Genomic DNA, 12,711 nt, shown 5'->3' with positions numbered 1-12,711 from the left:
CACTTCTTTCTCCCTTACATTTTATTGGCGTCTTAAGCATCTTCCACTTAAAGATGCCTGTATGTGAACACCCAGAAAGACACAAATCACAGCCACAAAGTATATTAAAACACAGACAACATCAAGCCAGGGGGCTGCCCTGGTCCAGTAAAAATAGAAGAAGAGGAAAGGGAAAAAGACAACACCCAACACCCGTAATCTTATTTCACTTCATTTCTGTTCCTTAGAAAGATACCGTGGGAATGAATATTCATGGTGAGAAATGGGCGGCTTCGGTCTTGGAAGCATAATGGTTGTTGTTATTTGGAATTTCATTAGCACTTTATATTTGTAAAGCCAATTTGGGTGAGCAGTGTTTCTTTTTTTTCTTGTCCTTTCCTCCCTTGCCTTTCTCACCATGTCTCCACCCCTCCTCAAATTCCCTGTCCACTGTCATCAGTTAATCTGACACTGTCATTTTTTAAATTTTTTTTTTACAGAAATGAAATCTCAGGAGTGACGAGGGGAGCTGACTTTGAGACAGCAGTAACCAATGGTGGTGATGGAAATCATTGCTCAAGGAAAGCAGATTCAGAGGTGTCAGACCACCCGTGTGCTTCTGATGCGGAGGTCCTCGTGGAGTGCACTGCCGCGTGGCCTCCCCTCAGCAAAGTGCCAACGCAGAAGCATTGGTAAATGGTCCCACTTTACTGGCTCCCTCCTCCTAGGTGACACATGGGCTGTACATCATTTTGTTATTTTCACAGGAATGAACCAGGACTTCTCTGATTGGTCAGGGAGTCATGAAAGGGAACTACTATTTATTATAGTGTCAGGTACAGAGCATGATATGTACAGGCATGCCCAGTACCATTTACCTGTTATTGTGTAACAGACTATCCCCAATGCGGTGGTTTATTATTGTCACTTCTATATCTGAGGGTTGACTGAAGGATGACTGATTGGGGCTGGGATTACCAAGGTGTCTACAGGTCTTCCAGAATTCAATTCTCAGTTGGCTGGGCTGGGGGGCACCTTAGCTGAGACAGCGCTGCTCCGCATTTCTCTTCCTCTTTCTGGGACCAACAGGCTGGCCCAGGCACGTACCTCTCCTGATGAATGCCAAAATCTACACCAGTAAGCAGAACTTATAGGGCTCCAGATTAACTCGCCATTGCTCTCTTGCTCCAAACAGGCTGCATAGCCAAGTTCTGAGGCCCCACTTGCTGTTGCACTGACTCCAATACATAGCAACCCTGCAGGTAAGAGTAGAGCTGCCCCATGGGGTTCCCACGGCTGAGTCTTTACACAGAAACACACTGGCCCCTGTTTCTTCCAAGGAATGGCTAGTGGGGTCGAACAGCCAACCTTTGGTTTAGTAGCCAAGTAGTAGCCAAGTGCCCAACTACCATGGCATCGGTGTTTCTTCACCCTGGAATTGATTCTGCCCCTTGAGTAAAAGTAACTGCACAATTCACATGGACAAGATAGAGGTTTAAAAAAAAAAGGATCATTGCTTAATCCACTGAATTCCTATTTTTCATCTGATTCCAGAAATATTTGCTTGGTTCCTGTAGGGGAGAGTCAGAACTTAAAGCCACCTCTGTTGGGCTCTAAGGACCTTTTCCTTCCTCTTTCCCTAATTCTTCCAGCAAAGTCCTAAACACTATACTTAGCACCTGTACATGTCTATTGATGTGTTTCTTATAGCAGGAACACTGCAGAAAACTATCCCTACCCAATGACGTTCCTTCCAATGACACCTCAGTACTTATGACAATGATAAGGAAAACATTGATGGTGGCATTAGCTTAACTAGGAGCAGGAGTGTGGCATAGTAGATGTTACCAGGAGCTGTGGGGTAAGCCAGTCTGAAGTCAAATCATGGTCCCATTACCTGTTAACTGTGTCTCTGGACCAGGAATTTCACCTTTCGGAACGTATTTTCCTCACATGTAAAAGGGAAATATGTATAGCTCCTAGCCTGGAGAAAGCAGAAAAGGTTAAATGAGATAAAACTTTCACAACATTTAGCCTGCTGCCTGGCATAGCGTAGGTACTCGACACATATTAATATTTTTATGTTGTTTCCATATACCAGATACTATACTCAAGGCTGTCCACTCATTATCACATTGAAATTCTACAGAACGTAGGACATAGATATCTGTTCCTACACTTGTTTCTGACCCGAAGTTGAGTTACTTTGACTGCAGTCTTCGTTTACGTCTGTAAACATACCTGGTGCTATTTGTTGAAGGGGGTTAGAAAAAAAAAGCCGGTTGATTCTTTCCACCTCAGAGGTGGTAGCTTGGCCAATAGCAAAGCGTTTTTCTTGACGCGTCACCCTCTGAGCTCTGCAAAAGTTGCCCTTTCCATCTAAGGGTCCATCTGTCCCAGCCACCTGCTCTTTCTCAACAAAGAAGCACGGGAAGATCCTTTGGTGCTATCAGAGATCACGCCTGGAGGAGTTTTACTCCCAGGTGACGGATGTGCCGAGTCAGGGAAGATCAGGGGAGCCGGACTTCAAATTAATGATTAGCTCCAATGATGCTGTCCATGATTTAGGAATTTCAGGAGCTACACATTTCGTTCCTGGGGTCCCTTCAGTTGTGAAATGGAATTTATGAGTCACAGGTTCCTTCGGAGTGAGTGGGCTGGGTAGGCAGAAGAATGTGACAGAAATGCTTAGTGATAAGAAGAACCTTTCAGAACCAGGAACTCAGTTTTTAGACGGTCCAGGCAGAGTCCGGGTGCGTGTGGTAAAACTATGGAATCCAGACATTGACAATTCAGGACTCCGGTGTACATCTAGGCCTCACATGCAAATCGCCTCTCCATCTTAGTAGAACAGGAAAGGTGCAGTCAAAAAATGGCCCGCCAATAACTATTCTCATAGAGTTTTTACTTTTCCCATTGGGTCAGCTTCTACTAATTCTTCTTCTTCCAATGGATGCAAATATCTCCCATCGGTGTGAGACTTGTTTTTCACCTGAGATAATGGAAATCAGTCTTGAGAGAGCGAGATAGAGAGAGATTTTATGATTTTATGCTCTTTTCGATCAATTACTACTCTGATTATTTTGGTGCCCTCGCATGCGATTCAGGGATAATCAGACTTTGCACATGGAGTGCATTCTGAATTATTGGATGTCATGCTGTCCCAAACCACGCAAGAGTATTCCACACATTCTTGTTGAACTAATGGGGACAGAAAATCGGAATATTTACCTGGATATTGAATTTCTTTTCTGCTAGAGTTCTTTAATTGTTCACTTATTTACCCACCCATCCCTTCATTCATTCATTCATTCATTCAACAAAGATGCATTAGGACTATACCTCAGAACAGTGCCTGAGTAATAAGACATTAATCAGACTGTCTCTAGCTTCAAGAATCTTCACATATAGGTAAGACATTGAGATTTGGGTATCTATCAGTACCAACACAATAAGGCTGTGTAATACAACCACACTAAAACTCAGTGGCTAAAAATGATATTCAAACATTGTGAGGAGCCCTGGTGTAGTAGAGGATTATGGTGTGGTCTGGCAACCCAAAGGCCATGGGAGAGAAAAGAAGCTTTCAACTCCTATAAAGATTTATGTTCTCCAAAACCCACAGGGGCAGTTCTAGACTGTCTCATGGGGTTATATGTATCAGAATTGACTCAATGCCTATGTGTTTGAGTTGTTTTTTTTGGTCCTCAAACATTTGCAAATTGGTTTAGAGAGCCTACGATTTAGTTTGGACTTGGCTAGGCTTGTATCAAACTGTAGGTTAGGCTCAGGTCTACCCTCATCTGTCATGTAATGTGGGGCAGAGAAGTAGATAAGAAATTTCCATTTCAATCATATCATTGTAAATGAGAGGGAGTGTGGAGAGGGGACCCAAAGCCCATCTATAGGCAACTTGACATCCCCTTACAGAATAGTCGTGGGGAGGAGATGAGCTAGTCAGGGTGCAGTTTAGCAACGATGAAACATACAACTTTCCTCTAGTTCCTAAATGTTTCCTCCCCTCCACCCCACTATCATGATCCCAATTCTACCTTACAAATCTGGCTAGACCAGAGGATGTGCACTGGTACAGATAGGGACTGGAAACCCGGGGATCCAGGACAGATGACTCCTCCAGAACCAGTGATGAGAGTGGTGATACCGGGAGAGTGGAGGGAAGGTAGGGTAGAAAGGGAAAAGTGATCATACGGATCTACATATAAACCCCTCCCTGGAGGACATACAACAGAAACATGGATGAAGAGAGATTTCAGAAAAGACATGACAAAATAATAATAATTTATAAATTATCCAGGGTTCATGAGGGACGGGGAAAATGAGGAGCTTGACACGAAGGGCTCAAGCAGAAAGCAAATGTTTGGAGAATGATGATGGCAACAAATGTACAAATGTGCTTGACACAATGGATGGATGTATGGATTGCGATAAAATTGTACAAGCCCCCAATAAAATGCTTAAAATAAAAAAGAAAGAAATGCCCATCTCCTGACAATGAAAAAAGCCAGGAGACAAGCCCCAGTACAAATGGCTTTGTGTATTATGACTGCTATACCTGATTGACCATTAATGGCCTCGCCCAATAGCAATTGGGCTTTGGGGTAGTTTCTCTACTGATCCTTAGAAGAGGAAGGAAGTACGTGTTTGCCGGACAATAAAGTGCTTCAGCCTTGAATACAAATAACATCAGTGGTTAAAAAAAGAACAAAACAGTTCATGCTATAAAACCGAAACAGAAAACAAAACATAACAAACAGGCTAAATTCCCTGTCATCAAGTCGACTTCAACTCATAGGGACCCTGTAGGACAAGGCAGAACTGCCCTGTGCATTTTCAGACCTAATTCCTTATGGGAGTGGAAAACCTTGCCTTTCTCTCAAGGAGCAGCTGGTGGCTTTAAGCTGCTGACCTTACAGTTAGATGCATAATCTAATGCCAAACCATTATGCCACGAGGGTTCCTTAAATGCTGCGAAGAAAGAGTGCATAAGGAATGTGGGTTCGAACTGAGGCGTGCGGATGAAAGGAAAAGAAAGAGCTATGTACAAAGCATGGGATGGATTGAAGTCTGGAATATATTTGAAGCTTGGTATATATACTCTTCTTACACAAGGGAACTGGTTACAAAACAAACATCAAAGAGCTTAAACATTCCTAAACTCTTATCTATGCAAATGTTACTTAACTAGTCACAGTTTCTTAACCTTAGAATAACAAAAGCACTAGGTTCAAAGACAATCACACGGATATGCAGGATTCAAGAGAGCCTCAAAAAGATTGTAAATAACTGAGTTATCCCTCAATGCATTTAGCAGCAAAGTCACAAACAACAGTCATTTTGCAAAGCTTGTCTGCAGAGACACAGGGGCTCAAGGGACTAAATAGTCACCCATTAGTAAATACCTTGATCAGCTGGATGCTTCCTACAAAGGAAGACACACATGTAAAAGAAACAGCGATTACAAGTAAAGGAGATGATGGAGAGTTAGGAAGGGCTTTGAGAAGGAGAAGGCATTGCCCTCTGTTGGGGAGGATGGATATCCCATGTGCAGGTAGGATGTCCTCGCTGCCATTGAGTCCATACTGACCCTATAGGGCAGGAACTGTTTAGGGAGTAGAAAGCCCCGTCTTTTTCCTAAGGAGACACTGGTTTCAAACTGCAGACCTTGCAGATCACAGCCCAGGCTACACCACCAGTTTTCCTTGTACGACGCTAGTCAGAGGCAATAATCTAGGTAGCAGGATATAAAGAGAGAATGTGTATCAGGACTGGAGAGGACATTTATTTTGATGAAGGTGTAGGTTAGAATAAGAAAAATAGTAAGAGCATAGATTGGAAAGGTTGTTTGTGAAGTTGAATATCATGCTAATGGGTTACATAAGACCTAGAGCAACAAAAATTAATTAGAGAGCAACAGGTGAGAATCATAGCTCACATTTTTTAAACAACAACCAAAAAATGCATAGAGTGTTGGAAAGGTAGGTGTTAGACAATATATTAGTTTCTGAGAATCTCCATAGATGTCAGGCAGAATGAACTACCAGTAGACCGAGGTGATAAATACTAGACATTACACTTTTTTCAAGTACTATTTTTTCCCAGTGAATCTTAGTGGGCATCTCAAACCTCAGGCTTAATGCCACAACTGCAGTATATCTCTTTCCTGTGCAGCTTCCTCCTGCTCTCCCATCCTGTCACCTTGAGCCGAAACCCTCCTGTTTTCCAAAGGGAGGGTGGCTTACCAGCTGTTGGCCAGCTGCTGGGAGAGAAGTGATGCTATTGAGAAGACTCAGTGCCGAGCAGAAGAGACTGTGTCTCTCTCTATCTGTACCATCTGTCCTAGCCCCTTCACCCAGCTTCCATTTAATATGCCACTGGTGGTGTAGTGGAGCTTGGTGACATAGCAGGTTATGTGTTGGGCTACTAACCAGAAGGTGAGCAGTTCGAAACCACCAGCCTATCTTTGGAAGAAAAATAAGGTGCTTGACTCCTGTACAGCTTTAGTCTTATAAACCCACAAAGGCAGTCCTACCCTGTCCTCAAGAGTTGTCATGAATCAGCATTGGCTCAGTGGCAGTGAGCTTTTTTGTTTGTTTGTAGTGGGTTAAGCGTTGAATTGCTAACCACAAGGTGAGTGGTTCAAACCCACCAGTTGTCCCATGGAAGAAAGAGAGGGCTCTATTCCTGTAAAGACGTATGGTCTTTGAACACCACAGGGTCAGGTAGAGTCTGTCCTCTAGTCTCGACGAGTCAGGATTGACTCCGTGGCAGCATGTTTCTTGGGGGTTTTTTTTGTTTTTACTTTTGTAAGCATATACGCATATATAGTTGGACCAAATCAATTGTTTATCACATACAAAATAAATTTTCTAATGAACAAATTCACCAATTTGTTCCTTTGCTCACAAAGGCTTAGTGAGAACCTACCGTGTGCCAGAGATGATTTTAAGGGCTGGGCGCATGGCAGCAGCGGGCACAGCAGAATCAGTCTCTTTCCTCTCAAAGCTTGCATTTGAGCGATGAAGAGCACAGGAAATGCCAGTGGGGAAATGATGGTGAAGTGGGTGACTCCTGTGGATTAGGGCGTCATGAGTCCTCTGTGGGTGGGTGCCATCTGCAAAGAGCTCTGAACAATTAAAAGGAACAGACTAGCACCCCTCTTTGCCAGCCAGTGTTGTTAATTGTCCTCAAGTTGATTCCGACTCAGGCTGACTCCTTGTGCAGAGTAGAACTTCACGGAAAGACTCTCAAATCTCTCTGCCTTTTCAAATGCAGATCACCAGGACGTTCCTCTGAGGTGCCTGTGGGGGGTTTGAAACTTTAAACCTTTGGACTAACCATTTACACCACCAGAGGCCACTGACACCAGCTGTAGAATGCATGACTCACACTACCTTGGTTTTCCTTTCCTAATCGGTGGTCCTTGGGTGGTTTACTTGGCTTGCGCAGCACGACTACATTGAAAGCTGGCAAGTGTGAGCCCACCCAGCAGGGCAGAGCACGGAAGGTATGGTAATCTTCTTCCATAGAGATGGCAGCAACGAAATTTCTATGGAGCAGTTCTGCTCTGTAACAAATGGGGCTTCTTATGAGTCAAAAATCAACTTGATAGTTTCTGAGTTTGCTTTGGGTTTGTTTGCTTACCTCAATTTGTGGATTCGATTAAAGGGAATGATAGTAGCATATCCTTCATAGGGATCACGGAAGAGTTAAATATATCCATATTTATGAAATGCCTGAAGTTGTACCTGGCACACAGCAAGAGCTATATATGTGTGATTATTGAATTTTTAAAATGGCATCAAGGAGCTCTGGCCTAAAGGTAGAGACAGACAAGCAAATACTTTCAAGGCAAGGTGGTCTGCGATTGAGTCCAAATAAACTCAAGATGTTAGAGGAGAAGAGCAGTGCGCACCTGACCAGCCAGGTACCGGAGAGATTTCAGTCCATGGAACAATATTAATCAATGCAGAGGGATGGCTAATGTACATTTTCAAGTCCAAAGAGGGTAGTCAATTTCCTGTATTATTTATGGTTTTTATTTTTCATAATAACTCTGTGAACTTGGTATGATTATGGCCATCTTAGAGCTAAAAAATCAGCTTATGATAATAAATATGTCATGGCAGTGTTAATATTCTCAACCAAACCACCCTATACCAGACCTCCAGAAACTTCTATTTCCCTAATATTGCTTTAACAAGAAGATAGAGGGTTTCGAGAACAGCTATGATTTACTGAGTGCTTACTATGAAGGGGCTTCAAAAAGTGCATGGAAAAGATGGAATGAAAGGTAAGCTCCCCAGGGCAGGCTAAGCATTATGTGTCATGTGTTTTTAACACAGCTCATTAATCTTCATCCAACTCCATGAACCAAAGTTCAAAGGGTAACGTCCCACAGCAAGTATGAGAAAAGCTTGACCTAGCAATCGATCCGATGCCAGAACCCATGACCTTATTCTGTATCTGTGCTAGCACGTGTTTAATCCTAGAGCCCAAAGAGGCTTGGGGCAGAGTTATAAGCCTTGGCTCAGGGTTCATTTTCTCCACCCGTATTTGCTCAGCCTTGACCACATGACATCTTTGAGTTTGATCTCTGTCATTTGTAAAGTAAGGCTAAAAATACCCGGCCTGCTGGTCCAGAAGGTTGGAGGAAGTCAAATGTTATGGTGATACATGTAGAAGCACTAACTGTAAACGGAAGCTGTTAATTATTGTTGCTGTTGTCTACACGCTAACAGCCAGAGAGAGAAGAGTGCAGGTGCCTGACAGGGACAGTAAATCCTTGAGGTTTTCCGGATACTTGGAGCATCTTTGCGTAACATTCTCTACTTGCTCTCTCTAGGACACAGAATCTGAATCAGTACATAGTAAGTAGTGGGTTACCATTGAAGGTAAACATGATCGATCAGAGTTAACCAAAGGTAGAGTTTTCTGTAGAGATGATGAGTTCCCCAATATCAATGTACACTGGTAGTTGGACTCCATGGTGGGGGGCAGGGCGGTTGCATTAAAAGCTTGAAGGTAAACAAGTAGCCATCTAACCAAGCCCACCTGGAAGAAGCACACCAGCCTGTGTGATCATGAGGTGTCCATGGGATTAGGTGTTTCAGTCATCAAAGAACAAAATTCAAACCACTGTGATGAGAGGGAGTGCAGATTGGGGATCCAAGATCCATCCGTAGGTAACTGGACATCCCCTTACAGAAGGGTTGTAGGGAGGAAGCGAGCCAGTCAGGGTGCAGTGTAGCAATGATGAAATATACAACTTTCCTCTAGTTCTTAAATGCTTCCTCCCATCCTCCCCCTCCCCCTCCCCCACTATCATGATCCCAATTCTACCTTATAAAGCTGACTAGACCAGGGAATGTACACTGGTACAGTTAGGAACTGGAAACAGAGGGAATCCAGGACAGATGTTCACTTCAGGACCAGTGCTGAGAGTGATAATACCAGGAGGGTAGAGGGAAGGTGGGGGTAGAAAGGGGGAACCTATTATAAGGAGCTACATATACCCTCCTCTGTGGGGATGGACAACAGAAAAGTGGGTGAAGGGAGACATCAGACAGTGTAAGATAGGACAAAATAATAATAATTTATAAATTATCAAGGGTTCATGAGGGAGGGGGAGGGGGAGAGGAGGGGAAGGGGGAGGGAGGGAAAAAATGAGGAGCTGATACCAAGGGATCAAGTAGAAAGCAAATGTTTTGAGAATGATATGGCAACAAATGTACAAATGTGCTTGACACAATTGATATGTGTATGGATTGTGATAAGAGCTGTAAGCGTCCCCAATAAAATGATTTAAAACAAAACAAGGAAAGCCCATATCCTTGAGAGATTTACACTTGGACATCTGCGAGAGACTCCCTGGTCTGCGCCATCTGTCCTCTCTTACTGTACTCAAATCCATTCTCTACCAAAAACCGAAGTAAATCTATCCCTACGAAACATCGATCCACGTCATCTTTTTACTTAAAACTGTTCATGGTTTCCCATTTAAATTGGAATAACATCCATATCAGCCCCATAAAAACCTGAGCCAGTGAAACCATACTATCCTTCTGAGCCTCACTTCCTATGTTCTCAGATTCTCTCTCACCTATCCAGCTACCTGACCTTCAGATGATCAGGTCCCAGAATGCATCATTTCCATACCAAGCTTTGTGCGTGCCCTGCTTCTGCATGGGAACACATTCCCATCCCAAACCTTGACTTAGCAGTTTGGGCTGTCCTTTGTTCCTTCTTAATTGTAACTTTTTTCAGAGATGTGCTGCCTGACCCTCAAATCTACGTTAACAGCTCTCTCATTATTCTATTTTACAGAGCCATACTGTCTTTTGACTGTAGCACACTTGAACATTTTCAATTATATGCTCTCTTCAGCTTATTTGTTTTTGTCTATCTCTTGACTGTAAATTGCACGAGTGTGGGGACCATGTTATGTCCTGTGCATTACTGTTAAAATTTTACCCAGAATGTAGTGGGCACTCCATCAAGATTCTGGGAAGAAAAGGAGAGAGGGAGAGAAGAAGGAGGGAAAGAGAGAGGAAGTGGGGTGGGGGCACACAAGAAAGTAAGATGGGAAGGAAGGAGAGAGGGAGGGAAGGAATGGGAGAGGAAAGGAGGAAGGGGGAAAGCACGGAGTTACAGAGGGAGGGGGAATAGAGGGAAGGTCCCTTTGAATGTAAATGCTTTTTGTTTTTATCGTAGCGACCAGAGCATCAGTACATAAATAAATGAAATGGTGCCCCAGATCTGGGAAGAGGGATTTCCCACAGACTTCATGGAAAGTCTAAGATAAAATAGAGTGAGCCTGAGGCTGAGGCTGAGGCTGAGGCTGAGACAGGGAACCTGCAGATCCCTCGCTTTGCTGAGTCTGCAGATTTTCACACAATAGTAATCAAATATAGCTCGGTAAGTGGGTCAGGAGTGGGGGTGGCCTCTGCCTTCTGAGATATATCTGGTAAAGGCTTTGGGAGTTATGTTTACATAAAGGTTCTTAAAATAGTGGGAGAATCAGTAAAGGTGGTAAAAGCCAAGGCAATGAGACTCCTGATGTGATAAAACATACCCAACCAAACCAAACTCACTGACATCAAGTCACTTTCAACTCCTAGTGACCTATACAAGGCTTCCAAGTATGTCAGTCTTTATGGGACCAGGTAGCCTCATCTTTCTCCTAGGGAGCGGTTGGTGAATTTGAACTGCTGAGCTTGCAGCTAGCAGTCTAATTCCTTGCCTGGTGGCATGGCACATCACCAGGGCTCCTTTAATGAAATGCACAAGGGCCTAGAAATCAGATCATTTTGGGGTTACTAAATGATTCATCACACTGGAATATGACTTTGCAGAGAAAGAGAGAGAAAGAGCGCAATATTCTCTTTTAACAGATGAAAAGTGATGTCTCAAGAAATATCACATCCAAGTCATCAAAACTAGCAAGTGGAAAACCTGGAATTTGAACCCTGGTTTGACTATTAAATAAATAATTAAAAAATTTAAAACCATCATAATGAAAGGTAACAGATATGTAACAGCAGACATGAACAATGCTTCAGGATATAACACAGATTTTTAGAAAGCATCTGCTTTCTCCCTATGATGCTGAAGGTCAGTTATTAAATGTCAGAGCTGAAATTCAAAACCAGGGCCTGCTCTTCCTAGAGATTATTATCCTGGAATGGCCATCTGCCTCTCCGTGCATTCACTCCCTCCACTCATCTTCATTGATGGTCTGCTCCGTGCTAGGTAGCTGGGGGACAAGACTGACAGGATTGTACCCTCCTGGAAAAGATATTTGAGTTGGGAAAACCAATGTTAAGTAATACCGCCGCTAAGTCATTAACCTCATTCTAAACATAAGGAACCTCTTCTACTATATTGTGTCTCTATTCATAAATGGTCGGATTTATTAGATGTTAATTATAGACCCTGCAATTATAGACCATATATTGTCTATGCACTCCAATATCTTCCCATTTAAACCAGGAACTAATAATCCCAAACCAGCGGATTCTTATATGATTTAATTATCTATTTCTAAAAAGTGTTTTGTAGCTAACCTATGGTAAAGCACCTAGGTATTTTCCAGAAGTGGTCATTCTCTGCTTACGTCTGCTTTGTCGGTTCAACGTGTAACAGCAATAATGACCTTCTTCTCTGCAGGACAATGACCTAGGGCTCTAGGCCAGAGACTGAAGCTTATTCTTTTTATCAAGAATAAACATTCGAATGCATCCAATTAGCAGTCTAGCTCAAATAAATACATAGCAGATATTCCAGGGGTATTAAAAAATTAAATACAGCAGGGCCCCAGAGAGAAAAGGTTTCAGAGAGGAGTGGCCAAATGAGACTCAGTAAGAGGACCCTGAACACAGCAGGATTGACATTGGGAGGAAGAAGAAGATTCAAGGAACATCACATATTAATATGTGTTAATGATGAGAGATGGCAAGTCTAACAAAGGAGGAAGGAAATAGGATTGGATGAAAGGATTCAGTAGTGGAAATGATACAGAGAGCTGGGCACCAGCAAGTGAATGATGGAGGATGAATTAAAGATGAGTGGGCTTAAAAAATAAAATGCAAAAGGATGAATGAGGGAAGAGAGTATTGTGCGGATTTTAACTGGATGGTGTAAGAAGGATGTGAAATAACTGCCGTAAATCACGGAAAAAGGCAAGGTTGATTTAGAGAACTGGGGACAGAAAAA

Source organism: Tenrec ecaudatus, chromosome 10, assembly GCF_050624435.1.
Source record: "Tenrec ecaudatus isolate mTenEca1 chromosome 10, mTenEca1.hap1, whole genome shotgun sequence".
Lineage (NCBI taxonomy): Eukaryota > Metazoa > Chordata > Mammalia > Afrosoricida > Tenrecidae > Tenrec > Tenrec ecaudatus.
Note: the sequence above shows the minus strand (reverse complement) of the source record.